Source organism: Microtus oregoni, unplaced genomic scaffold, assembly GCF_018167655.1.
Source record: "Microtus oregoni isolate MIOR12 unplaced genomic scaffold, Mior012 000071F_ref0000514, whole genome shotgun sequence".
Classification (NCBI taxonomy): Eukaryota; Metazoa; Chordata; class Mammalia; order Rodentia; family Cricetidae; genus Microtus; species Microtus oregoni.
The window spans coordinates 1,515,692-1,540,976 of NW_024543978.1; the positions used below are offsets into that span (position 1 = coordinate 1,515,692).

At 52.4% G+C, this 25,285-nt stretch overlaps 1 pseudogene; it reads left to right on the forward strand.

Annotated features, from left to right (window-relative positions):
- The first annotated feature begins 11,702 nt into the window (after window positions 1–11,702).
- Window positions 11,703–13,020, forward strand: LOC121440790 (annotated as a pseudogene).
- Window positions 13,021–25,285: the final 12,265 nt, after the last annotated feature.

A 25,285-nucleotide genomic window follows, 5' to 3' on the forward strand; every position in this document is an offset into this window, starting at 1 on the left:
ACCCCAGCTCACTGAATGCTCCACCAGTCACACCCCAGCTCACTGAATGAATGCTCCACTGATCACACCCCAGCTCACTGAATGTTCCACCGAGGGTCCCAGGCCAGGGTGGGGCAGATGACTTCACCTGAAACGGTGGTAAAACAGATGTGCTAAGCTCTTTCAACCTCAGAAACTGGAGAAAGTCTATGCATGACCATAATCACATCCTTGCTCAGTTAGCGCCCACTGAAACGCTGGGCCACACGTGGCAATAACAGAACCTTGGAATCAGTGGCTAGGGCTGCAACCTGGGGAGCTTAGTTGTGGTGGACAGGCCTGGCTAACAGCCCTAAGCCGGGCTCTTCTTTCCAACCCCGGGGACCCTGTGTGTCACAGCCTGAAACTCAGTGCTGGAAGCCTGTACCCTCTAGCCTAACCGGCTCCAGGGTCCCCTGTCCTGCTAGTATGGGCACCAGGAGGAGTTAGGGGTCTGTTTGCCTGCTGTTTTGACTCATCTGCGTAATTCCGTCCCAGCATGCATTCTGAAGCTACCAGAAGAGCTGGCTTGACCCCACCTCTGGGCCTGTGGCTTGGTTTCCTCTCGAAAGCCAAGCCTCACTGGTGTCTTAGGAGCTGTGCCAACCAGAAAGGGGTCCCCCCAACAACATAGACTCCTAGACAGTGGCTAATCACACAGCTGGAGCACCAAACTTCTCTGTCATAGCCACTGCCACGTGGGTCACTGGGGACCAGTGGCTGGATTTCTTGGGGACGGCTGTGGGACCAAGCACTACGTGTATATGGCACCGCCCAACACATGAAATCCAAATCCCCTGGCTCTGGCTTGAAGAAGGGCTTTTCCCACAACGAGCAACACACCCTGAAGCTTCATGATCCAGGCACACTGGGGACCAACCCAGGCCCACCTATATTTCTTTTGTTTAGTCGGAGGGCTGAGTCCATGGAAACCCGAGGAAGACATTCTTTACATTCAGACCCTGGTTAGGATCTGGTCCCTGACTGGAGAGGACCGTCTGCTCCCAGAGCTGTCACTGTTACGATGAGTGTTCCCTTATTACTCTTGATAAGTTGTCATTTTCATTTTCTTCAGTGTCAACACACAAACAGGGTTTATGGTCTAGCAGCACTAGACGGTATGGAAGGGAGTCCCTTACCCCATGGCGACCCTTGCTTTCCTCAGTGGTCAAGTCACCAACACCTCTCACACCAAAGATGATCCAGCTCCCACACACACGCAATCCCCTAAGAGAGAGAAAATGGTCTCTTAGAGCTGGCTCTCAAGAGGTGTGAGGAAGGCTAGGAACATGTCTGAATCCCTTTACACTGTGGAATGCAGGCCTGGCCAAGAGATGCCAGCCCGCCTGCTCTCTCTGGCTGACCCCAAGCATTCTTCCCCTGGACACAGCTTCACACCGTCAGAGCAAAAGCCAAACACGGTGACCCCGAGACTGGAAGGCTGAGGCCTCCAAACCAGTGCTCCATGAACCTTCCATCCCTCCTTTCTGTCCTTCCCCATGAGCCCACCAACTCCTTCACGAGAAAGCCGTGGTCCTTAATGGCTCAGAATCTGTCTTTTAAAAATGATGTCGAACCAGGCACAGTGTGCACAGTTGTCATCCCAACACTTGGGGCAAAGGCCAGAAGATGAGGAGTTCAAGGAAGCCTCTCCTATAGAACAGGCCCGTCAGGGGTACATGAGACCCTCTCTCAAAGCAAAAGTGATGTCACAAAATGGATGCATCTGTCTTTCCCAGAAGACCAGAATTTGTCTGTTCTCCCATGAACTAACTGAGGCGCTGAGTTCCTCTGGGTTAGGTAATAATATGAAACCCTGTTACAAACCAGCACCCCAAAAAAGGCTTTGGGTGCCTTACCTACGCTCCAACTCTGCCTCCCCTCAAGAAGCCTCAGAGGATCACAAAGGGCTAAACCAGCTTCTTGGAGAGTCTCAAGGGGCTTGGGCTTGGGGCCTGTCCTTCTTCTTCCTTCTGTCTGCCTCCATGGAGACATCACCACACAATGCCAGGCGAGGCAGAGAAGTCGCCTGTGCCTCCTGCACCCAGCTCTCACCCAGGCACTTTGGGCCGACTGAGCCTCTCCAGATATTCCCAACATGACTCCCGTCCCTGGGAACCGTATTCTGCAGCTGTGGCTTGAGACTGGATCTGACTGAGGAAATGGCAAGGGCCCTCATTTACAAATGAAAGACAGACCCAAAATGCCACACCCCTGCCTGCCAGAATGACCACAGGATTCCAGATGCAGGTGCAACACCAGGAAAATTGGATCTGTGCTGCCTAAAGCCACTCGGACATGATGTGGACATGGTTGTTACCGAGGTATAACCCAGCCTGTCTTGACTGGCACACCAGGCCTTCTACTTCTGGAATGTTCTTCAGCCATCATCTTCTTGGTACTTCTCCCTGCTCCAGCACCACACACCAAGGTCAGGGTCTCCTGCTGCTGGGAGAAGGCAAACCACAGGCAGATAAACCTCCGATACAAAGTCTATCTGTGTGACACAGGGCAGACAAGAGAAGAAGGGGAGGAGGGTGGGTGTCTGGGACAAGTGGTCATGGAGAACCTCTCAGGTGTGATGGGAGCACTCAGTTATGACGCAGGAGGTGAGGCACTATGTGGTGTTGCCTTGAACCTGAGGCCTGTCCCTTCTTTTAGCTCCAGGACCCTTTTGATGTTCTGCTAGAAGCTCTTGTTAATACCTGGAAATCTACCAGGGCTCAAACCCAGGGCATTTTGCAGGCAACTAGAGAGGGCCATGGCTTCAGCTGAAGCCCCCCGGTTGAATGCACCAGGGCACCCCCACCAGAAGGAAGCTCCATCACCTGTCAGGAGTAAAGCCAGGGACTCAATACTCCTCTGGCCACAGCATTGTCTGCCCCGTTGCTGGGGCCCAGAACCCAAGTTCTCCTCAGCCATTTCCCCCAAGTGGGCACCAGAGTGACTTCACAGTTCTATTAAGACCAGCAAGGGGTAGAGGAAGGGGGGTCGTAACCAGAGCTGAGCCTGGGCTGCAGTTGTTGAGGTCCCAGATTTATCCTGTCCAGTCAGCTGATGGGTTTCAGTTACTGTCCTCAGCAGCAGCAGTCAGTAGAGCGGCCGGCACAGCCAGGCTCACCATGCAGCTGCAATGATTGATCCAGGAGGTGGTGGGCTTCCTGGAGAAACGCATTTCCCACCCTCAGGATAAAAATAGCCAGGCAGAGAGCTGGGAGGGTAGCACCAGGCAGAGACCTCGGTCGGCTGTCATTCCACTGGACGAGCCTCTGCAGGCTAGCGAGATAAGTCCAGCACAGCCACGCCCAGCCCCAAGCCGGAGGGACTGAAAACAGGTGCTGACATCGGGCATAGCGGCCACACCTCCCAACTGTGCACAGGGGGTTAAACAGGTGCAACCTTCAGGAGGTCTGTGGGTGGGAGCTACTGCCCACTGCCTCATTGCTGCAGGAGCCTTAAGGCTAAGCCAAGTCTCTCTGTGCCCCTCAAGGTCACAAAAGCAGACCCGGGCACCCCAGCTGTCCAGTCATGCCAAGTGTCCTCTGGCTGTTTTCCTATACCCAGGGCCCATCGGCCTACACAGGGCCAGAGGAAAGCAGTGGCTTTTTTGGGAAGTCTGTGTTGGCCTTGGAGGAGGAGGGAGGAACAGGGCATTTGATCACAGCTATTTAAAGACCATGGACGGACAGGTGCAAGGCTTGGGCAGGGGGTGGGTTACTGAGCTGGGATTAGGAAAGAGGTTAGCACAGAGGACTTCCAGCCTGGGACAGAAAGCACTCCAGAGGCTTCTGAACACCCAGCATGGGGTCCCGGATGGTCTTATCATATGACACCCCAAGAAAACCAGAACCTTGGTGCTCAGGTGGAAAAGGTCCCTCGGGTGTGGGCCAAGGTCAGAATTCAACAGGAACCCAGTCATCTAGAGTCCATAGGCCCAGGCTGGCCTTGAGGCTCCACAAAGGCCAGATGCAATTGTTCCCTAAAACTGGGTCCTTATACTCGGCTACTGCTAGGCCCACCAATATCTCCCAGTGATAAAGTCTGTGGCAGGTACAGGTGGCCAGGGCATTGCTGCTTGTCAGACTCCTCCAGGTCCTCTAGGGCCATCTCTGTGACCACATCTCCATCTCCTGGAGCCACACTTACCATTCTGGTATCTTCCGATTGGGGGAACACATCCAGGTGAGGAGGGCTGATCAGACTTTTAGCGCTGTGACAAGTACCCAGGAGAAACAACATAAAAGAAGAAAAAGTTTATTTCAGCTCTTGTTTTTCTGGGATTGTGGGATTTTTGTTTTGTTTTGGTTTGGTTTGGTTTCTGGTTTTTGAGACAGGGTCTCTCTATGTAGTCCTGGCTGTCCTGGATCTCTCTCTGTGTAGACCAATCCGGCCTTAAACTCACAGATATCCTCCTGCCTCTGCCTTCTGAGTGCTGGGACCAACGGCATGAGTCACCATACCCAGCCTGACTTCTTTCAGAGGTTGTAATCCATGCTCAGCCTCCATTAATTTGACCAAAGGTGAAGCAGATCTTGACGGTGGAAGGGTTGTTCACTCTCAGCAGCCTGGAAGCAGAGAAAGCATGCTTACCACGATGGGTTTCTTCCTCCTCCCTCTCTGTTCCCTCTGACACCCTGCCTATGAGAAGGTACAACCCACATTCAGAGCAAATGTTGCCCACTTAGTCCCCTCCAGAAACACCCCACAGACATGCCCAGAAGTGTGCTCCACTAACCGCCTAGGCTTTTCTCAATCCAACCAACTATGCAATCAAGATTAACCAACTCACAGATGTCTGGAGTGGCAAAATGTTCATGGTACAACCGTGGAGCCCCCATTTGATCCCCAGAACCCATGTAAAAAGCTCGGCATGGGGACAGGAGCAGTTAAGAGCACTGGCTGCCCTTCCGGAGGTCCTGAGTTCAATTCCCAGCAACCACATGGAGGCTCACAACCATCTGTAATAAGATCTTCTGGCCTACAGGCATACATGCAAACAGAACACTGTATACATAATAAATAAATCTTAAAAAAAAGGCTTGGCATAGTGATGCACCCTTGTAATCTCAGCACTAGGGCATAGAGACAGGTAGATATTCAGAATTCACTGGCCAACCCACCTAAACTAATCACGAAGCCCTGTCTCAAAAAACAAGGTGGACAGCTGTCTTGAGGTGTGAAACACAAGGTTGACTCTGGCGACCACGTGCCCCTCCACACATGTGCACATGCAATACACACACACAGAGAGAGAGAGAGAGAGAGAGAGAGACCACGTCCCAGGAATGCATGCTCTAACAGAAGCTGTTTCGCACTGCTATATCCAATGGAGCGTTCCGGTGCTTTGTTGAAAGCAGGGCCCAAACTGGAGAGAAAGAAGGGGAGAAAGCTCAGTGCCCTGGAGGTGGAGCCATGAAGCTGAGAGGAGACCAGGAAGAGCCAGTCTTGAGAGGCCTCTGCCGTTGAGAGCTCCCCCACCAAGGTAGAGAAGTGCCAATTTTCCCATGTGTGTGGAAGGCCATCGGGCCACAGGGGTGTCTCTGGCACGAGCGTGATTCAGTGTCCACATTGCTCATCTTACGGACAGCAGCTGCCACGTAAGAACTGGCCCTCCTGAAATGTGCTTCCAGCTGTCCCCAGGAGCTACTGTTACTCACTGCCATCCTCTGGCCATTTGTGGAGCCGTCAGAATGCCCAGAGGTCCTGGCGGCTGCCGGCCCTATCACGTTAAAGAGTGATCACAGTCTTGTGCAGACATCCCCAAAGCTGTGGACCAAGTGTTACTCCTGTTCCCACCTCTGACTGTCCCCTGGGAGCTCTGCCCCACCCACCCTGCCAGTTGAGGGAAGCGGCTCATTGTCCAAGAGCAAAGGTGCAGCCCTTGGTGTGACCCCCAAAGGGAAACCAGGGGCAACTTAAAGAGAGTAGAAGGTGTAAAGAGGAACACAGAGGAGGGAGCACAGCCAAAGCGAGGAAGGTGAGAGGGGAAGAAGGAGGAGGCTGACTATCTTGGAAGTGGACTTATGAATTGGAGTGGAGACCAGGAAGAACTGGCCCTGAGAGGCTCAAGCGGGGACAGCTCCCCCACTGAGGCAAAGAAGTGCCAGATTTCCCTTGGCAAAGAAGACTAGGACGGTTGCAGTCTCAGCAACGCTGAGCCCAGGGTGACCGACAGGCTAGGCCAGCCTCCAGGTACTGCACCAGCCCTGCAGCCCTGGCTCTGCAGCCAGCACAGGAAGGAGCTCTCCGAACAAAATGTGGGAGCTGGAAGCAGCCAGGCAGAGCCCACAGGACTCTGTATGGAAAGTGGTGTGGCCAAGGAGGGAGGGTACACCGTGAAGTCACCAGGCACACAGGGAGCAGGACAGGTACCACAGAAGGTACTAGAACCTCAGGCCAGGACCTAGTCCTGAAGGCTGCCAAGACAGCCTCTGGCTTACACAGCACAGGTGGGAATTGGAGCCAGGTCCACTCACTTCCTGCCCTAGCCCTCCAGGAAAGCAGGTAGAAAGATACACTTGTGCACACCTGTGAGCCAGAGGACGCGTTCAGAGAACCTCCAGAGAGCACAGAAGCGTGTGTGTGTGCAGTCTGCTCCCATCCTGGTTGCTGCAGCCCCATCAGATGCGTCTCTGGGCCAACGGCCTTAGACCACCAGGGGGACCAAAGGACACCATTTCCTAGGAGAACAATGCCCAGTCTCCAACACAGGGAGGCTGAGGCTTGACCTTGAAGGAGCAGCCAAAAACGCTCCAAGAACCAGGGTTGGAACGCAAGGCTGGAGGTCAAGATAAACACAGATAGGATCTGGGCCAGTTTTCTCTCCAGACCAGCAATAGGGAAGTGTCCAGCCAAGGAAATCTTAGGAAGAAGACATGCCCATGTGCCCAGGCCTTGTCATAGGCCACACAGATGGGAAAGGGAGGAAGGAGGGACACAGGAAAGGGACAGACTAGGGTTCACCCCCCTTGGGGCAGGTCTGGCCTGTTTTGGAAAAATGTTTTAACAGAAGCCTGGTATATCCGGCTCACACATCAGTTTCTTGGTCACTTGTGTCCAGAGGACCCTGGGGCCGCTTTTGAGCTTACCAGTGGAGAGCCATGTATATCAGCAGTGTCTGGCGAGGGCATGGGAGCAGCAGGTTGTTAGTACTGGTTAAGGGGCCTTTTGGCTCTCTGCTGAGAGTGTCTCTGCATCCCAGAGGACAGCTAGGTCCTATTTCAGGATAGAGACGTGGTTTCTGCTCCCATCCTGCCTTCTGTCTACAGGACAAATGACAAAGGCTCCTTTCCTTGGACTTTAGGGCCAACAGTGACTTTTGACAGTGTCTTCACTATCTGTCCTTTTGAGGACACTGCACACACTTCTCTGATTCTTACCTCTGAGCAGAAGAAGCCTGGGTCTCCGCCCAGGTCAGCAGCAGCCTCTGAGTCTACCGCGTACACCCTGCGTATTTCTGAGCGCCTGAGCCCTCACCCTTCCTTGTCATATGTGGGTCACTGCTGGGACTGTGCCCTACTAGGGCTGTGTTCTCTCAAGAAAAAAGACGCACTGAACGCTGATCTGGGGCCAAATCAGCATGAATTGGAACCAACTGGTGGAAGGAAGGCTGTCAAGTCAGCTGGCAGGGGTGTGGGGTCTTCCTGTTCAGTGGCCTCAGGAATCAGCACCACCTACCTGCTCATGTGGACCTGCTGGGTCCTCTGACCCACGTGTGCCCTAACAGAAGTACAAGACCCATCCCCTGGCCGCTCTGATACATGTGGGAACATCCATCCAGTGTGCAGCTTCTGCAGAAGCCTGGTTTGCTCAGCCTCCTGTAGCAGAAGCAGAAGCATGCTGTGGAGGTGAGCTGCCCTCACCTGCAGCTCCCTCATCCTGTGGAGTTTGCTGGCACCAACAGTGTGGCCACCGGCTGGAACGCGGCTAGGGTTGGCCTGGAAATCGCTTTGTCAAGAGGTTCTCATACGACCTACAGACTGATGGAGCTTCAGCCAGTGTAGTAAACTTCCTAGGCTGAGAAAGGGGACAGGATCTGGCCTGATGCGCCATGCCTCACACAGCCTATGGAAAGGAATGCTTTGGCTCCACCCTCAGTGTGCACCAGAGAACTCCAGTGTCACCTGTTCAAGAGCCTTTCAGCCCTTACCAGACCTGGTGTGGCGCTCGTGGCCTTTCCCATAATACTCGCATAGCCCTCTGTGGATACTCAGAGCAGGGCTCTAATGTCCACCCCCAAGCAAGCTGCCTCGCTTGGGGAGGAACTCAGTGTCCTCTGGTGCCGCAGTCACCTGTGTCTGTCATTCTCATTTCTAAAGAGGGTCTCAGTTTCCCACAGCCTTACTTTCTTTGGGGCCATTGGATCAGTGTGCTACCCTGCTGGACATGAAGACCCTAGAGCATAAAGTGTCTCCTCAATACTTACAGACAAAGAACTCTAGTGCCAGAGGGCCCAGCAAGTCCAAATGGTAGTGGGTGATGCTCAGCTCACCAGGCAACCAGAACAATAGGTGCTCAGTCAGCAGGTGTAGACCAGAGAGCCCAAAGCATCAGCAAAATAAGACCAGGAACCATGTAAGGAAGAGATGCCTGAGCCCCGACCAGTGACCAAGGAAAAGAAAATGCAACTGCTGCTTAGTGAGAGGGACACAGCCCCAGCCTTCGATCCATAGCAGGTACCGACTGGAAAACACACTCTCAGGGAAGTGGGACTTTAGAGGGGGTTCCAGAAAGAACCATGCATTGAAGGGTAAGATGGATATGACTTTCCTTCCAGAACCAACCCTGGGCTCTGCTTGTCACTCTTCAAACACTGAAAGGCCACAGACAGCAGGGACAGAAAGAGGCCACAGCCCATTCCTTGTGGTGCTGGAGGGGGGTTTGCAGAGATGATGGGACAGTGATGATGGTGGTGGTAATGGTAATAACAACGGTAACCATGCTGATAATGGCTGTGAAATTGATGGTTATGGTAAAGATGGTGGTGATGATTGTGTAGGTGGTGGTGAAGATGATCATGGTGATAATGGTGTGAAGATTATGGTGCAGGTCATGGCCATGGTGTTGGAAAAACGCCTAAAGAGAAGAAGAACTGGCCCCCTTTTTTCTTGGCCTATCTCCTGCCTGCTAAGTGAAGGCCAAAATGACAAATCCCTTAAGGGTCTCCTTGGTCCCAGTGCTTCCAAGTTGACCTGGTTGGGGGGTCTCACTCCTGGGTGCAGAGAACAGCAGAACCTCCAGGCTAGCAGTGTGGGGTGCGCAATGGGAAGCCCTGAGACAGCATAAAGACCTGAGGGAGTCTGGAGATGACAAAGGAATGAGAAGGACAGATGCCCCAGGACCCCACGTTTTTCCATGATGCAGTCATTGTGTGGGACAAGACCTAGCTCGAGGACATGGAACCTTATTGCCCAAGGTTTCTCTTGGTTCTGTGCCTCTCTGGACCCAGGAACCTACTCAAATCCACATGGTCAGTGCCCCCCAGACCTGCCCAAGAGGGAAGCAAGGGGCACCTCATTCTCACTCGTTCACTCTTCCCACAAGGCCTCTCCTGACCCTGAGAATGCTTAGCTCATCAACCTATCTTATCTAGTCTCAAGTCAGACCACCCACCAAAAAGCCCAGGCCGGGAGCCAGTGGACAAGACACAGCCCACTGTCCCCACCAAACCCCCATTCCCATTATGTCCTGGATCACGCTGTCTGCATCTTCTGCCTGACAACTGACACCTCTGGTATCAGGGGACAGCATCCAGGGGACCCACAGGGTCTGCTGATAAGATCGCAGCCTCCATCCAGAGCCTGAGAGGTCTCTGATAAGGTGACAGGCTGAGAGGGATGGGAAGGAGATAAACAGGACATCTGGGAGTTGACCAGTCCAGAGGAAAGGGACGCCGTGTGACAAGACCACAGAGAGTCCCTAGGAACAAATTCCCTCAGTGCTGTCCAGGATTCAGCGCTCCATTTCTGATAACAAGGAGCTGTCAAGTGGGTGGCCGGAATGCAGACCCTGGGAAACTCAGCAAAGACACCCCTTGCCCTCTACAGACAGGGCAGCCTGTGGCATCGGACAGCACCTGACAGATTCTCACATTCAGAGGGCCTGGTGGTTTCTGAATTTCAACTGAAAAATGTTTAACTATAAAAGTGTCTAAGGGGCATGAGTCAGCGACAGTAGTCTCTGTCCATCTCTCCCAGCATAGGGTCTATCCTGGGACCAGGGCACACCTTAGTACGTTCCCAAATAGGCCAACCTAGCGCTGCCCATACTTGGTCCCCAGGAACAAGGCTGCTGGTCCATACACATCCTTGCATATCCTCAGAAGTCAGGAGGTTATCACAGAACCAACAGGAGACCAGACAACCAGGTTCCTAGGGGGTATGATCAGAAGTCAGGGTATGCAGTTTATAGCCAAGGCTCCCGGCAGCATTGGGAAGCAGGAAGCAGGAGGAGGTCGGCCGCCAGAGGAGAGGACAGCCAAAGGGGTCTCAGGGAAATGAAGGCAGGAACTGTGGGAGCCTACGGATCCTCACCCTCTGTTCATCCTTCTAAGGAAGGTTCAGCAACAGTGTACCGGAGGCCCTGAGCTCTCTGCACCCTGCAAGAGCTGAGAACCTGAACCTGCCCATGCTCCACAACTCTGCGTAGGAGAACTGACCCTGCTGAGCACCTCCTGCCAGACCACTGTCTCCCATGACAGCCCAGCACCCTGCACCTTGCCCTGGTCCTATCACAAACACTGGAGACCCCACCCAGACCAGGTAATAGTCAAGGGAACAGCAGGTGACTCTGCCTACCATACTTACTTAGAGGCCCTGGAGCTGCCTGTGTCCTGAGCCTCACCCTTGGGGCTCTCACTGGGGCATATCTGTGAATGTGAACAGCACCTGGAGTGGTGAGGGTCCTGAGGGTAGAGGAAAAGGCTCAGGACTCATCAAGATGGCGCAGATGTCCTTAGAGCTCATGGGTTGCTGGGTCCATGGTCCCCTGGCATACACACCCTGGTCCCAGCTCCACAGAACCCCCAGATCCCTGCTCACAAAGCCCCCTGGATCTCTGAACAATTTCAGACACTGAGCAAAGGCACATGGGTCACCCAGAATCTAAAAAAAAAAAGAAAAGAAAAGAAAAGAAAAGAAAGTTTCTGGCCCTAGAATGTGGAAGTCGGGAAGGCCTGCGTGTCATGTCACAGGTCAGCTTTTAGGAGGGCTGGGGCTTCTGGATCCCAGCTCCAGTCATAAGGAGATACACTCACACCACTGGCAGTAAATACACCGACATAGACGCACACACACAGGACACATCACATAGTGTGCACTGACGCCTTCAGTGGCATGTCTCAGGCTGCCCCCTGTTGGTGAAATGATACACTGGCACCAGGAATATTTCAGCCGCCAGCCTCCTCCTGGCCACAGAGCAAACTCTCCATTATGAATTCAGTGACACTGTGGGCCACTGCTGTGAGCCTGCTTGTTCTAAACATCACTGCAGTCCAGGTTCAGGGGCCCAGGACCCTCTTGAAACTACATCTCAAGAAAGTCCACATAGCTAGCAATATTTCTCACGACACTCTTTCAAAACTGAAAATAGAAATGCTTACATTAATTTTCCTAAAGATTACCTTTGTAAAAATGCAGGCACCAAAGGGGTCTGGCTGAAATGCAGGATGTGATCTACCTGGCAGCATGATGGAGCACACCTATGATCGCACACAGTTCTGAGGCAGGAGGATTGTGGCGACAACCCCAAAGAGGGCGCATCACAACAGGGCAGTTTATCTGAGCAGGCTGGACCTCTATGAGGGAGAAGGAAATGGAACACCTACATGCCTAACTGGCGCTGCCTCCCATGTTGCTAAGGGAGGAGTCGACCACACTAAAGTGAGTCTGCATGGTGCTAGTGGGGGACACGAGCGATCAAGAGATGATAGACGAAGGTCAGGTGACCAGTCACGAGATTCATCTCACGAGTGAGCAGAGTCTCAGCTAACTCCTTGTGTTCGAAATGGGACTTCACCAACACGACAGCACCATGTTGATCGTCCCCGAATGGCTCCTTGAGCCATGCTGGGAGCCGCAGCAGCAGCAGCAGTCTGTTGAGCTCAGATGGAAGCTGTAAGACATCTGGGGAGAAGGTGCTCAGAGCGTGAGGACATCTGAGCACGGGACACTGAGAGTAGATAGCATCAGATTTGTCGTGGACCCAGCAATTTTCACTGCACAGCCAAATATCATGTTGGGCAGGATGTTTGGGTCTGGCTGAGAACATAATTCATTTCACACGTCCCAATGAAAAGGGAGAGTATGCGGTGGCAGAAGGAATCGGGTCTACTGTGTTTCAAGCTATTTTGGATTACTATAGACAGGAACCATCCGCTGTCCTGATGTGGAGATCTCAGTGCCCTTCCGCACGAGTTATCAAATGATGGTGCTCATAGACAATTTGAATTTTATCTGGAAGAAGTGATCCTCCCTCTCTGGTAGCATTGCCCCCAGTGGGGAACGAGAGTGCCAGATAGTGGTGCTCACAGATCATGATGTGGTTGATTGGGATGAGGAGTGTCCGCCACAGATGGGAGAGGAGTATTCACAAATTATCTATAGCACAAAATTACATAGATTTTTCAAGTTCATTGAAAAGAGATGTGGCCAAATCAGTTTTGAAGGAGAGGGGTCTTAAGAAGATGAGATTGGGAATCGAAGGCTATCCTACCTACAAAGAAAAAGTAAGGCCAGGAGGTCGCCCGGAAGTCATTTACAACTACATCCAAAGATCCTTTATTCGAATGTCCTGGGAGAGGGAGGAAAGAGTCGGCATGTAGACTTTCAGTGTGTGAAGAGTAAATCTATCATCAACCTGGCAGCGACTGCTGCAGATGTTCCCCAGGACAAGCAGGTAGTCATACACCCTACTCCACAGGTGGATGAGCTGGAGATCCTCCCCAGCCACCCTGCCTTGGGCATTAATGACCTCAATCCTGAAGCCCATAATTCAATGCTGTGATGCTGCTGTTCCTGAAACCATAGCCTGCTACTCTTCACAGTGACGTTGTACTCCTCATTCTGCACTGAAACCATAGCCTGCTACTCTTCACAGTGACGACGTATCCCTCATTCTGCACTGCCAGGCCACTTCTCTTCATTGTGAGATGCACGTGTTTAGGATACTGCAGTGCAGGCTTTTAAAGACCAAAGGTAGCTGAATGGTTTTTTTAATGAGTACAACTTTAGCATCCTGGTTCCAATTCTATAAATGTGTTTGTTTACCAGTAGGTTTGGGAATTGGTTCTTTGTATGGGGACAGTCCTTTTCCACACACCTCGGTCTTCTCGGAAGTCGTGGGAATTGGCAGCTGGGGTACGTTAACTCATCATGCCCCAGATAAAATGCAGAATATTAAGAGTTGCACTTTATAGATGGTGGTTAAATGGAGCTGTTGCAGTCATGTTAGAATGGTGGTGCACATAATAACACAAGAGCATAGTATAACACAAGAGTATTCCTTAGTACTGTATGTGTAGTTGGCCCACAAGAAGCAGGAACATATTTATCTTGAGTTTGTTTGAGCGACGAGGAGAGATCTAATGCTCCTGATGTTGGTTCACTCATCTCCAGAGCCTTGAACCCCTTTACAGTGAGTCATGCGCGGGAAGGGTGAACATCAGGAGATGGTTTAGTGTTCAGTCTGCCTTACCCTTAATCCGTTCAGATATTTATTTACTAATGCTTTATTCTTAAGAGTTATGGGATAGGAAAATGAACTGTTTGCTCTTCATTTACTAGATGATTGTAATCTTGAGTTTTTCATCAAAATAAAATTCCATTGTTTTAATGTTTCTGACCACTTTTGAAAGAAAGAAAGAAAGAAAGAAAGAAAGAAAGAAAGAAAAAGAAAGAACACGTGTTGCTCTAGCAGAGGATTCGGCTTCAGTTTCCAGCACATGGTGGCTCACAACCATCTTTGACTTCATTTCCAGGGGTTCCGATGCCTTCTTCTGACCTCCATAGGCACCAGGCGTGCATACAGTGCACATACAACATACTTACGTTCAGGTCAAATATTGTTACACATAAAATAAATAACTTTTTAAAATGTGCTCAAAGAAAAGGAAAAAATAGTCTGTGCTTCCAGGCAGTCAAAACACGATCTGCTAAAATCACCTCTGTCACCCGCTGACCCTGGTACCATATGCAAGCCATTTCTCCCTGCATGTGAAGCTCTGGTTTCAGGCGTGAGGTGGGCAGACTTGAACCCCCTTTTCTTCGTTGCCTTCACTGTAAAATAGGCTGACTTCATTCAGACCTTTGTAGAAGAAACATTTCTCTGACAGAGTCCCCTGAATGCCCTTGAGGAAGGAACAACAGCAGAGAAGAGCCTGTCCTGAGGGCAGGCGGGCAGCTCAAGCCACACCTCCAGGAGGACAGCGGGAGGATACTCAGAGTGATAAGCACCGAGCTTTTAGCCTCTTCCTTCCTCCTCTGTAGAGCCCTGCATGGGCTGCCCTGAACATTACACATGTTCATCCCCCTGTCTCAATGCTCTTCCTCCTCCTCTGTTCTCCTCCCACACAGAGATCCTGTCTCCTGCCTTGAGAATTTAACTGCTCAAAAATGAGGTATGTGTGGGTACTGCCTCTCCACAGTCTTCCCGGGGGGAGGGGTCTGGCTTCCTAGAGGCCTGGACTGGACTTGCCTACTTATAACTGGAACTGGAGTGCTGGAAGCAGGAACAGACGGATATGCACATCACCCTCTATACATTCATGTAACTGTGGATACGGGACTGCACCCACGATACGCATGTTATAGCGGCAGAAAACAGAAACATGCATGCCAGCTGCCTGGTGCCAGTGTACGATGCAGCTATCGGGAGGCAGGAATTGTCCATACCCTTTGTGCGCCATCCCTGTAGCTCTCCATGACTGTAGAGACACTGAAGCTATAAACTGAAGCAGACACCCATGTATGAAATGTCTATGATCATGCATACATGACAGACTGGCTGTCAGAGCCTCCACCGCAGCCTTGGAGGGAGGGGACCATGAGCAACTGACCAGAAGGTAGCCCTGCATCCCGTCAGGTCCCACAGCACCTATAGCCTGCATGAACCAAGGCGGCTGCCGCATGGTAGGCAGGGCTGACCACCTGCTGTCACCCCCAGAAACTCCGGGAACCCCACCTGCTCACATCCCCCAGGAGCCCCAGGAACCCCAGGAACCTCAGGACTGTCTCCTGACTTACATTCAGGGTGACAGTGACGCTGTAGTCATTTGTATTTCCTTGGACATTTCTGATTTCCATGCTGACGAAAGCCAACATGGGCTTCCGGGTCTTAGGTTTCAAGTCTTCTCTACTGGCTCCCTTATGGTTCTTCTGAAGCAGCAGGCTTCAGTGAGGCATCTGGGAGGCCAGTGCCACTACAAGCATTGTGTACCACAGGACTTTGTATACCATGAGCCCCTCCTCTGAAGGACCGAAAGACTAGAAGACATCTCTGATTGACCCCAGACCCATCGTGATGGTAGCAATAAGCCAGCCTTGGTGGAAAGCAGGGAAACAACCTCTCCATTCCTATAAACCCCAAGATGCTCGAGGGACATCAATATATTCAGGACAGAGTCCCTACCTGCTCCTCTCTGTGACCGTAGGTGGTATAGTACTGCCCACCTGAGTCTGACCTTGCTAGCCCCCACAGAGACAGCTTCCTTGCACAGCTCAGGACTCTTCCCTACCTGCTCCTCTCTGTGACTGTAGGTGGTATAGTACTGCCCACCTGAGTCTGACCTTGCTAGCCCAGCCACAGAGACAGCTTCCTTGCACAGCTCAGGACTCTTCCCTACCTGCCTTCTTTCTTGTCCCACCCCACAACCCAACAACCAAAGTCATTGTAGCCATGATTTATCTTTCTGGTTTCACACAAAACAATGAAGTGTCTACACACTCTGGCTGCACTTGCTTGGATTTAAGTCAACATCAAGAAGTGAGAAGCATGGTTCATCTGTCTTCTTCCATGTTCACCTGATCTCACAGTTATCCTGGGTCTGGAAGCCCACTGAGCCTAGGGCCTAAAACCTAGTGACTGGCCAGCCTCTGAGATCTCCTGGCAACAAGCCTGATGCTCCATACTTTCCAGGACCCACCTCCCAGCAATGGCCACCAGGGGGTGCTCACCACACACTAGACACCAACCAAAGCAGACTCAGACTATGGGAAAGCTGACCTGCCTGGTACAGGCAGCTGCAGTAAGGACCTGCCTGAAGGGTTTCGTGAGAGCACCCCAAGCTCCATCCTGCACTGCCCCCACCCACCACCCACCCCACCAAACCAGCCAGTTGTGTGTTGATTCGCCTCACTTTGGACCGGCCATCAGACCCGTCCCAGGAATAGGCTCCAACTTGTCAGAGAGCCCTGGAGACTCGCAAGGTGGGCAGAGCTGCCCCTCCGTACAGAGTTGCCCAGGCTGACCGTGTAGTAGGGGCCACCACCTCCCTCCTGCCCCTCCTGCAGAGAAGAGGGGTAGGAAAAGAGGGTGTAGACCTATCCAGTCAGTCTGAATAGGCCGGGGCAGCTGAGTCCCATTTAGAGCCTCGCCCTCACCTGGAGCTTCCAGACCCGCCTCGGCCTCCCCACACCACCACCACCACCACCACCACCACCACCACCACCACCACCACCACCACCACCACCACCACCACCACCACCCCCGTGCAAGACCTGTGAGGAAGACAGGTGTTTGATGGTAGGCCTGGTTTTCATAAAGAAAGCCCAGCTCCGATTCCAGCCTGTGCTGGGCTATTCCAGGGATGCCAACAAGCATGGAGGGAGACTCTGGGCTCCCTCAAAGTCTCCTTCCTGTGTGTTCTCTGCCAGGTGATTGGCCAATAGCCTCAGCTTGTCTCCTTGCCAGCAGACAAAAGAGTCCCTCAGGCCTTAACCTGTTTCTCTCTGCTCAGGAAGACACACAAGACAGTGGCGAGGCTAAAGTGAAGGTGCTTGGGGTTGGGGCAGGCATGGAGGACTTCCACAGAAAGCCCCCCCCATTCCAGGAACTACAGCTTCCTTGGGACCCACCCCACCTCCCAAGAGAGAACAGCTCCAACATGTGTGTGCCAACTTGACCCACCATCCTGACACCCTGGGCTGAGGACTACTTACCGGCATGTCTGACCCCTGACATCTGTCAGGAACCCCAAAGGCCCTAGGAGCTCCAGGTACCTCTCAGGTACCTCTTGAGGGCTGGAAAGAATCCCTGCCTACTCAGCTGAGTATGCAGAGTGGACTAAGCTCTCTGGAAGATGCTACTGTTCAACATTACTTATCAGACGTTCGGAATAATGCGTTCCGGGAAGTTCCACAGCTATATTTAGCCTTCTGGTTTTCCATGCCAGCAGACATCTCCCAGAACCTGCTTTAGAGGAAGGAAGTGAGCCCAGGCCCCTGGTACTCTGTCTGTGCACAAAAGCCAGGGATAGGGTTCCTAGAAAAGGCCCTCACTGTAGAGATCTGATTGGCCTCAGTTTTCCTACCTGTAAAGCTTGTATCAAGATATCCATATGGACACCCACCCACTCACCTCCAACATCAGCAGACTGAGCTCAGGAGGCAGTCCTCTGACCACACCAGAACATCTCAGCGCCCCAACTGAACGTCACCCATACACACACACGCACACACGTACACACACACACAGGCACACACACAGGCATGTGCATGCATGCACACACACGCACACACATGCACACACACAGGCATGTGCATGCTCGCACACACACACAGAGGCATGTGCATGCATGCACACACGCACATGCACGCTCACGCACACACACACACACACACAGGCATGTGCACGCACCATCCCCACTCACTCTCTAACATCTACAGCTGGTCCTCAGAATCTTGAAACCGGGACAAGGCTGCACAGATGGAAGTCACAACATCCTGAGTTGCCAGCAGTGCCCACTTCAGACATCCAGGATCTAGCAGGAGACTTGGGCTCCCACCCAACATGACCTCAGTTAGGCCACCTGCCTCTGCTGGGCCTTGGTTTCCACTTTAAGAGTCCCCAGCCAAGGCTGTGAGACCTTGATGCGTGTGCTGTCTGATGGGGCTGAGAGTCCGATGTCTGTGGACCCCTGAACAAGTTGCGTAGCCTGTCTGGGGCCTCTACTTTCCTAATCTGTAAAGCGGGGGCAATACTTCCTTATAGATAGGACAATTGCTCCCCAGGTATCCTGGAACTTGCTAACATGTCACCTTAGGTAGCAAAGGGATTTCAAGGATGTGACTGTTTAGGACATTGAGGAAAAGTGGTAACATCAGGTCAGCCAGAGGCAGGGACTGATCGGAGCTCCAGTGTGGGGAAAAACTGCACAGACCTATCTAGCCTTCCCAGAACACACGGGGGAGTGCCTAAGCTGGGCTGAAGGGTAGGTAGCACGAAGGTGGGGTTCAAGGCTGAGTATAGGGCAGGTGCAAAGATTAAACTGTTTTAGAGACAAGCTTTCCCCAGGTAGGACAGGCTGGCACCTATGATTCTCCTGCCTCAGCCACCCCAGGAATGGGGTTACTAATGTGCAACATCACTGCGGGCAGGAGATTAAGTCTCTGTGAAGCCCCAGGCACCAGGAATTCTCTAGAGCAGTGGTTCTTAACCTTCCTAATGCTGCAACCCCTTAATACAGTTCCTCGTGTTGCGGTGACCCCCAATCACAAAATTATTTTCATCGCTACTTTATAACTGTAATCTTGCTGCTGTTATGAATCATAATGTAAATATCCGAGTTTTCTGATGGTCTTAGGCAACTCCTGTGAAAAGGAATTTCCAACCACAAAGGGGTCACCACCCGCAGGTTGGGAGCCCCTGCTCTGGAGGATCCCCCTACCTGCATACCTGTTATTTAATTAACAAGAGGGTGACAGTGATTACCAGCGCACTCCTGCCCCTAGGGCAACTGCATGAGGTGCTTCCCTGGCTCCTGTTCTATGAGTCCAGATTTCCTTCCGCCTGCATTGGTCCAGAGTGAGAAAAGTTCTCTAGGTTATGATGCTCCACAACCCCAAGATTCAGTTTCCCTAGAATAACAATCTGGCCAGTGTGCAATCACCTTAGGGCTCCCCAGAATTTAGTGGGGAGTGAGTGAGGAAGAGGAACCAGGGATGAGGGGCAAAGCAAGGGCTCAGAAGCAGGCATGAGACTGGAAGGGACATGGGGACAAGAGAAGAGGCCAGGTACAGGGTTCAGGGTGCATTTGAAGGCTGGGGTGAAGGCAGGGTGCAGATCAAGGGTGGGCGGGGCCACAGGGCAAATGTTAGTGACAGATGCTGCAGTGAGGGGCTGGACACTAGGCAAGGGGCTGAGCAAGGAGGCTACCCGGGGCCAGAGACTGAACTGTTAGTGCCTGGGGTTCAGGGAAACCTACAAACTGCCACCTTGGCTGAAGCCCAGTGCATCCTGGGATCTTGAGGATACCCTGAAGGATGTCACAGCCCACTGCTGCTGTCTCTTCCCTACAACACCCATCCTCTTGAAGAGGAAGACCTGTCCCCAAGGCCTATCTTTTTATGGCAGAACGTGGGGCACCCTGTAGATCACAATTCGATCCCACCACACTCACACACCAGCCCTCGCTCAGCCTGGCGGGAAAGTGTTACAATGAGGAAAGAGGCACAACAGCTCTGATGTCAGAGGATGAGCAGTGTGACTCAAACCAGGCTCACGTCAGCTTTCTTAGATCTGTCTCCACAGTCTCCGGGGCAGGAGTAGCCAACACCTCCTGGGAACTGTGCCTAGCAGGCCATACCTCAAACTCTGCATTTAGGCTGTACTCCCCACTCTGTAAAATGAGGGGCCCATGTCCAAGGGACAGCCTCAGCTGCTTTCTCCCCTAACCTGAGACTCAGTTTCCCCTGCAGTAACCAGTGGGTGGTAAGGGGTATGGGCTCATACGATGGCTCAGAGCCAGCTTGGGTTGTCCTGACCTGAGTCAGCTGCAGGGAGGGAGAGAGGGATCTAGAAAGCACAGCTCGGGTGCGGGGCCATCACCCTGACTTTATGGCTGGCAGAGCAGGGTGAGTCACCATCTGTTACAGTCTGTGCCATGCACCATCTCAGGGAGGACCCTCGACCTCCTGCCCCAACCCACCCACACCCAACCGCTAAGGCAAGCCCTCCATTCCATCTGCATTTGGGATGCTGCAAAGGTCAGAGCAGTCTGTGCTGGGAAACGCCCTTCTCACGGCTGTGGCCCGGCTCAAAGTCCACAGCTGCCTGTGTGTTGTGCCAGGGCATCTGCCCGGGAGCCGTAGGCTCGGGCAGAAGCCTTCAGGCAACAGTGTGAAGAGCCCAAGTCTGGAACCTGGAAAGACCCAAAAGAAATCCACAGAGTAGGCAAAGGGACTCTCAGTCCCTGCAAACGGGGTAACTGACGTTAAAAGGTGTATGACGTCACCCACGCAACTGGCGAAAGTGTGGAATTGAAAACCACAACTGGAAGGAAAGCCGGTTCTCAAGCTCAACACTGTGTCCTTCAGCACTTTTAGAAGGGACCTGACAGCCTTGGCTACACAGCCGTGTTGCTGCTGTCCCCGGGAAACCCACTTGTGGGAATCTGTCAACTTCCCAAGAGCAGGCAAGCAGACCACAGCACAGTTTACAGGCCCTCAAAAAAACAAAGACCGAATGCACTTGGGTACCCACCTCCAAAGGCACAGTCCCTCACAGATTCCAGCTCAGCCTTAGGACACCCATGGAGGAGTGGGTCAGCTCTCAGAACTGGCTGGGCTCTGAGGCATTGAGGGGGAATAGGAGAGGAGAGGATTCTGAGCTCAGTTTATAATTCCCCTTCTCTGGACTGCTACCGGAGCTGGGAAACTTCAAAAGGAGATTCATGGAGGGCCCTACATCTTCCAAACAAAACACCAACCCTTCAGGCACGTCCAGCCTCCTCCCTCATCTCCCACCACCAGTCACCCCAGTTTTAAGTATTCAGTTATTGAACCCCTCCGCATGGGCTTCAAGGCCCTTCACACCAGCCCTAACCTCGTCCCTCTACCCTAGTAATACGTCCCCTCTCATCTCACACAACAATTCCCATGCATACATCAAAAACTTACTTAAATCTCTCTCCACTATGAGGGCAACAGATAAACTTTTTGAAGACCTTCTGGCTGGAACAACAGGTAACCCTAAGGGTTTCTATTTTTTTCCTTATGGAGGTTAGATTGGGCATGTCAGAGAATCAGGGCAGCTGGCCCTCCGCAAGGCTGAGTAGCTACAGATAGAAGAGGTGGGACTTTGGGGTCAGTGATGATGAGCTTCCTGATACAGGGCTGTCCCAGGAGTGTAGCTAGGGTGTGTAGGGGTCAAGAGCTAAGGGACCAGTGTAGACAGGACTTGCGTCCCAGAAAGATGTCCTTCGCCCAGAGGACCCCTTTGCCCCCGTAACTCCAGGAAGAGCAAGAAAAATGGCTACAGAGAAGGGAGATGTTTATTCTACCTTGGACTCCTTCTGCATCCGTGGGCAAGAAAAGGTGGCCAGGCAGAACAGAAGATTAGAAGTGGGAACAGCTCTGAACACGGTTTTGCCCAAGCAGAAGCCTCATCAGGCTATAGGTAAAGCCAACGGAGGAAGGGCTCACCCTCCACTCTGCACACAAGTTTCTCCTCCATGCAAATCCTCTGTGGGCCCCCTCCCCCCTCTGCCAGGCTTGTTTCCACAGAACAAGTTCACCTCCCTTCTCACAGGAACAGAGGCCTTCAATGGGAACCAGAACCTAGAGGAGGTTGGGAAGCCCCCACCAGGACAGCCGATAGACAACGTGAGAGGTCAGGTCCATCTCCCACCCCCTGGGCACCAGCAGGCCCTGTCCTGTGCAAAAGCAGACCAAGGGCTAAGCAGACCACATCTTCCACTTCCAGCTCTGGAACACAGCCATATGACGTGGCTTGATGAAACCAAGGTCCTGCTCAAGTCCTTTAGTCAGTGAGTCATGTGGCCCAGGCTTCGAGGCAGAGACGAGTGTTCTGAAAAGGGCGTCTCACTAGGAGAGATCTGCTCTTACAGTGAGATATCTGAGCCAGAGTTTGGGTCAAGGCAGATCCATGGAGAAAAGTAGGCAGCAGGGAGCCATGGGGCCTTCAAGCCAGGACGGCCACTCCCTTTCCAAAGAGTGACCTCTCACCTTATACCAGTCATGGCTACCAGATGTGGGGTTTGGTTGGTTTGTTTGTCTTGTTTTGTTGTTGTTCTTAATGCAAGGGTCTTGAACAGCTGAATCTAGCTTCAACTTTTCCGAGAAGCCAAGGATGACCTTAAACTTCTGACCCTCCTGCCACGTCTCCCAATTGCTGGGAATCACAGGTGTGTCCCACAATCCTTGGTTTTGATACCTTTATTTTTCTCATAAATCTTTCCAATTTTTAAAACACAGTGGAGCGTTCTGCATGGCCTCCTGTTTAAAAACCAACCACAGCACAGGATAAAGGCATCCCCAGGAGAGATACCAGGAATGGGTGGGTGTCGCTGACCCCCACAAAGCCCCCTACAATCCACAACAAACTCCCTGCCCTCTCCCCACAGCCCCCCCATGAAAACCACTGTCTGCCTTCCTGTGCCTCCACATACCTTGCACCCCACATGAGGCTTGGGAGATGCTGCTTCTGTGTGCTCAGAGGAGTATCACCCTGTCACACACACACACACACACACACACACACACACACACACACACAGAGCATCAGAAGGCTAGAAGAGTTTGCTCACCCTGAGCCGTAACAGACATAGACAGCGATCCCCAGTGATCGACGTGGTGTCAAGCACTCATTTAAGCCCCCAGAGTCACCAGCTAAAGAAGCTAGGCCACCCATGGTGCCACCATGCCAATGGGGTGGGCTAGTTCTTTAACTCGCAAGATGCCAAAAAGCCACCTTATCTCTCCTCCAATGGAAGCTGGACCAGACAAGGGGCTCCAGGACTAGGAGAGGTGAGAGGCCCAGGTTTTCTAGCAAGATACAGCTGCAAAAAAAAAAAAAAACTCTGAATCTGGAATTGTACTGCTGTGGTGCTGACAAGAAATTCCTCCACAGGAGGATGGGTTAGGTGACCTCCAGACAGCGTTCAGAGGCAGGCACAGCCTGGGACAGACTTTAACGGTGGCAGGGCAAGGCAGCCATCATGGAGACCAGCCAGGGAGGAATGTCCACAAACCTGTCAGCCCTGGATGGGGAGTCACCAAAGTGGGGACAATCCTAACCCATCTGGGTGACTACTTAGTGAGTTCTGGACAGGTTGGATGTTTGGTGAGCAGGAGGGGCAAAGCCGTGAGACTGTCTTCCCACCTCTCTGCCTGGGCACTAGCGTGTTTCAGGCATGAATCTTTTGTTTCCACACAACAGCCCCTCTACAGTTAGGACTGCATGAACTTCGTAGTTGATCACTAAGGGGGGCAGAGCAGGACCCAACTCCAGCACAGAGTCACAACCCACATGGATAGGTGACCCCCAGAGCCATCCTAAGATGCCATGCAATGGCCCTTGCACCTTCTCTCAGGAGCATGGACTGAGGTAGAGCCAGCAAGGAGCTTGACAAAGGCGACATTCAGCTTCCAGCTCAAAACTTCTGTGCAGTACCTCACCATAGGCTGTACAGAGGCCCATCTGCACTTTGCACTGTGGGGGACAGAGGCTCTTAGCAAGGCTCCGGCCATCACCTGGGCCTTCCCTGGCTTCAGCTGCCTTCTCCCACAGGTCAAAGGCTCCCTGCTGCCTGGGAATTATCTCTGGGATATGAGGTTTGTTTGGTCTCCTGCCTGCCAATCCCTGGGCCTGTGGACTTGTATAGGGACTTCAGTGTCGGGGTACCACCCCGCCCACCAAGCCCCTGCTCACCAGGAAAACCCGACCTTTGCTCAGGACTCCAGAATATACTCATGTAGTCTCAAAAGCCTTTTAGGACACCATGTCAGGGTTCAGTAGATCCTGTTGGTCCATCTGGAGAGCAGTGTCCCAGCTGACTACCCAACCATGAGTGACTAAGGAATAGGCCATTCATCTATCCCAAGGCTGAGGAACGGCCACCCGGACTGGTGCTCAGAAATGGGCACCAATCAGCTGTTCCCAGCCAGTGTGGGTGCCAGGTGTAGGGCAGGAAGTGGTTGTACCTACAATTATGTGTATGCGTGTGAATATTGGGAGGCTTCAGATGTGCATTCATGTGAGTGTGGGCATGTGAAGGTCCATGCACAAGCAGCTCACACAGGTGAGCACGCATGCTCATGTGGGAATGACTATGAATGTAAAGGCGGCATGCATTCACATGAGTGTTTACACGCAGGCTCAGCCCCTTGCATCCTCCCTCTCAAACCCTAGCCCTGAGCATAGAACTGTTCAGTTCTTGAGAGCTGCCCGCACCTCTGCATGATGGAACTCAGACAGGAAGTGAAGTCACAAGAGGGTTCAGGTCACCTCTCACTGAGTGTCAGGAACAATAATCTTCCCTCTCTGTTCAGGCTGGCAGTCCAATCTACATGGCAAACCCTGGACACGGGGACTAGGCCTGTCTCAAGGACACACTTTCTTTCATTACGTGTTTTATATGACATTTAGAATGTCTACAGCCAAACCTATAAAAATACTGCTTCATCTCTCTTACTAAGGTATTCACACACTGTTTATTGTAAAAGAAATATATTATTTACAGTCGTGTGTGTACACACACATTCCCACATGAGCATGCGTGTTCACCTATGTGAACTGCTTGTGCAGGTACATTCACATGCCCACACATACATGCCCAGGCTCACATGAACGCACATCTCCAGCCACCCACACATTCACATGCGCGTACGCACACAATGCACACACGTGCGCGCGCACACATACACTCACACGCGCACACACACACGCGCGCACATGCCCAAAGCTAAAGCATGAGAATGAAAGGCAGGCGTCAGTTCCCCGGCTGCTCAATCACCCTTCTATCTAGACTACTCGGCGCTTCGGAAACCTTTTAACTTCCTTGGGTTCACGGCTCAAATCTGGCCCCACCAACAGGAGTTGGTTGATGGCTTCTGACACTTCCGGAGTCAGTACACTAAGCAGACACAACCAAAATACGATAAAACCCTGCCCCTGGCCCCGGAGACTGTGGTCTTGAGGGACGGGAGTTCCTGGGCTGTCCTCCCCCACAGACCTGGAAGAAAGCAGTAAAGCTCCCCACAGACCCCATGGAGCCTCCTCGAAGCACTCGGGCTCAGTCGGGAGTGGGAGCCCC